This window comes from Myotis lucifugus, unplaced genomic scaffold (genome assembly GCF_000147115.1).
Source record: "Myotis lucifugus unplaced genomic scaffold, Myoluc2.0 scaffold_16, whole genome shotgun sequence".
Taxonomy (NCBI): Eukaryota; Metazoa; Chordata; class Mammalia; order Chiroptera; family Vespertilionidae; genus Myotis; species Myotis lucifugus.
In genome coordinates this window covers 13,081,075-13,084,940 of record NW_005871064.1, presented here as the reverse complement: position 1 = coordinate 13,084,940, position 3,866 = coordinate 13,081,075, and positions in this window count along the sequence as shown.

Here is a 3,866-nt window from a genome sequence, read left to right as displayed (position 1 = left end):
CACAATTGTTCAATTCCCAAAGGACCTGGGACAAGGCCAGACACAGAGCGGCCTGTCTCTAGGGCTGGGCACGACAGGCACTCATTTGTAGGGTGTCTCCAGAGGCTACAGGTGGAGGTATAATAGTTGCCCAGTGCCGTCCTCAGAGGGCAGGCCAGGTGGTGGGTATGCAGGGGCTGTGGGGAGAAGGTGTGTGGGCAGGATCCAGCAGGGTGCAGTAGAGGGCAGGGGCTAGCTAGCACACCCCCTTTGGCAGTGCCCTTCCTCTTTCAGGCCTCAGTCTTCCCATCTGGTTACTGGGAACTGTCTGGGAGGCCTCTGTGAGCACAGCTTGTGGACTACTGAGTGGAGCCTTAAGCATTGGTCCTCCAATCACTGTGCCTGAGGGATCTTGGTGTGTGTGTGTGGCTCCCCAGCTGTCTGAGTGTTGGACCCTAGATCCAGGTGGTTATAGAGTGCCCAGCCAGGTCAGGGAGGCTGCAGAGGCCCCTCCCAGCCCCAGCCCCAGCCCCCTCAGGACTCCCCGGAACAGTGGTGGCTTAATTCCACCGCTTTTGCCCTTTGCTCCTGGTTGAAGATGTTAAACTTGGGGATGACAGAAACACTCACTCACAAACCCACACAAATGATTTCTCTCAACATTAACATATTTCTTTTTGAAATCCTATGAGGCTTTTCTCCAAAGTAATGGATTTTCCCCTGCACCCCCTTGTCTGGGCCAAATATATTCAAATCTGGTCAGAAAATTCCTATCAGCTCAGCAGGGCTTCCCTCCTGTTTCCTGGCAAATCAGCATCCTTTTTATTCTCCCCTCAGATCTTTTCGTAAAAGGGAGGCTTTCTATGTGAAAGTTTTACTGGGACAGACAGACGGACTCAGTGTTGCTGGGGCCTTTGATAGCCAAGAACTTCAGGGGCTGGCTTCAGGGGCTCAGAAACTTCATCAGCCATGGAGGGGGATGAGGAGGGCAGGATTCTGCTGAAACAGCCCTTTGAACCCCCCCCCCCCAATGATGTTTGATGTGCCTGCACCTTTTAGCCTAAGCCATACCTTTGGCATTAAAAGCACCTTTTGAACAAAAAATTAGCTAATTTTTTAAGGCACAGAAGGAGTAAATTTAATATTAAGTCCTAATGGCAGAAGTCTTTGAAAAGGCATTTCTGGACCTGGAGTCATTTAATACTCCCCCTGATCTAGCAGCACAGGCGTTTTCTTTTTCTTTCCCTACCTCCTTTAATTCTTAATCCTCCTCTTTCCTAATCCCAGGCCTTTGTGAGAGCAGGTCAGGGCCTGGTATCCCATCGGCGTGCAGTGACTTCCAGCAAATGGAGCAAGAGTTGTATTCCCCTGGCCACCCGATTCCCAGCTTTATAAAGCGCTAGATAATCTCTGAGATTTTTTTCCCTGGTCTTAAAGTGAATAATTTAGGTGTGGAGAGGAGATGCTGAAGGAATTACTAGTTCTGGAAGCTGGAGCCAGAGCTTGGTGTGAGCACTGATCACTCAAAGACCGCCAGCCTGGAGGGACTGGAGTGGGAGATGGAGAACTGTCCCCTGAGGGATCCGGACCTCCCGGGGCCCAGGGCTCACCCAGCGAGGCCTGTCCGGACTCTCGCAGCTCAGACTGGCCCAGTTCTCCAGGGAGTGACTTGCCAAGCCCTGATTCTGGTGGTGGTGGTGGTGGGGAGCTCTCCTGAACCCATACAAGAGTTTCTGACCTGCCTTGGGGAGCAGCTTTCCTTACCCTTTCCCCAGACCCAGGAAGCCAGGACCACGGACAGCTCTGCCATGTCCAGGTCTGGTTGCAGGGGATACTTAGCATCCTGGCCTCCCTCCGGGAGTGATAAGGGGACCTTGTTGGACTAAAGGGAGCTGACCTTTTTGGGACGGGGTGTCATGTTTTCCACACAGGACCCAGTGTTCAAGCATATAGATGATTTCCCGAGGGAGTCTTAGGGATTGTGCGGAATGGAAAAGGAGAATGTGATTCCTGGGTTTCCTGCCTGGTGGCATGGAGACACTATCATTGGAACAGAAAGGTTGGGGTGGGTGGGTGTGTCCAGTGTGGGGAGAGGGCAGTTGGGGGGACTCCTAGGTGAGGGGGGCTGTGTGGTGCGACCACTGAGGCTGCCATCATATCTCATCTAAATCATTCCAACAGCCCCATCTCCACCAGCCCATCTCTCTTATGGCCGCTAGCTGATTGAACTTTCTCCAGTGCAATTCCCATATCAGTCCCCTGCTTAAGACCTTCATGGCTCCCCATTTCCCTTAGAATAAAGGACAATCTCCTTAGCCTGGCAAATGAGCCCTCTAAAGGTCCGGCTTAGTCAACCTGCCCCGTTCCGTTTCCTGACTCTGTTTCAGGCATGTCATATACCTCGCATGTGCCATTCCTTGTCATGCCTCCATGACTCTGAACTTGCAGTCTACTCAGCCCAGAAATCCCTCCCCATCTCTTCCCATCTGGCAAATACCTGCTCTTTGATCAAGGACCAGCTCGAGGGTCACCGCCTTGGTAAAGCCCCTCGGATCCCTCGAGCACTGTTTCCAGCACTGGATTAAGGTATCCCCAGCAGCATTAGCTTCTTGCATCGTGGCTGTTTGCCCCTATCTCTCCCCAGTGCCTGTGAGGTCTTTAAAGATAGAGGCAGGTCTTATTACTCTTTGCATCCTTAGCACCTAGAATCCAACCCAACCTCTTTCCTCTGAGCTTTAATAAATGCTATCATTTCCATTTTGCTGCTGAAAAAACTAAAGCCCAGAGACCTTAAGCAACTTGCTTGAGGCCACATGGCTAGTAAGTTGAATACCCCCAAGAAAAAGAGGAGATTGGTAGAAGAAAAGGGTTTCTTGCAGCTCGAAGACCATTTTTGAAGACCAAACAGAAGCCTTTTTAAGTAGAGCCTTTTTCTTGGACATTTTTTCCACTAAGGTGGCTGCCCCAAATGCTCTGTGTGTGAGTGTGATCATCCGGGTCCTGGGAACCCCCTGTCCCTGGCTGGTGGAGTTGGCAATCAGAGTCTATAGAAGGGAGAGGAACCTGCAGGCAAGCAGAAACGAGGAAGCGCATTCGGCGCTTTCTGGGTCCTGAACACGTTGCCCATGCCTGGTTTTGAGAAGGTGTGGAAGCTCCAGGCCACGGCTCCTACTGACTCAACCCCCCTCCCAAGGCATTAGCCCTTTATGACTTCATATTAATCTGCAGGCACTTATTGCTCTGCAAGGCTGTTTTGACAAAAGTTCATTATCAAGACTGCTAAATGCTTTTAAAGCATTGATTGGGCGAATTATTACATCACTGGGGTAGACACTGTGTTTGAAGATGGATGGTGTTGCTCAGACCATCTGAAATTTTCCTTCTTTTAATTGGATCGATCCCCAGAATAAACGAAGTTTAATTGAATTTTGAGGAAAATTGAGCAGTTGTTTGTGAGACTCTGTCGATAAGCATTATTTCAATTACACGGTGATAAGTGAGCGGGGGGGTGGGGTGGTGGCGGCGGGATGGGGTGGGCAGGACTGAGCTCTGCTGTATGCAGGACTGGATGAAAATGTCCCTGAAGCAAAGCCCACCTGTGGTCCCATTCATTCAGCAAATCTTTATTGAACATCACTTTGTGCCGCAGCCCAGCGTTGGGTCAGTTCCCTCCTGTGTGGCCAGGAAGACAGGCTCTGGAATCTCATGTGCCTGTATTCCAGTTCGGACTCAGCCACTCACTAGTGATGAAGCTCTGGGCAAGTTACTATTTTCTAAGCCTCAGCTTCCCCTCCTGTAAAATAGGAAGATGGTGGCCCCTATCGCTTGGGGATGATATAAACATGAAATGATATTATGCAAATGATATTCCTCAGTTATTTTTACAA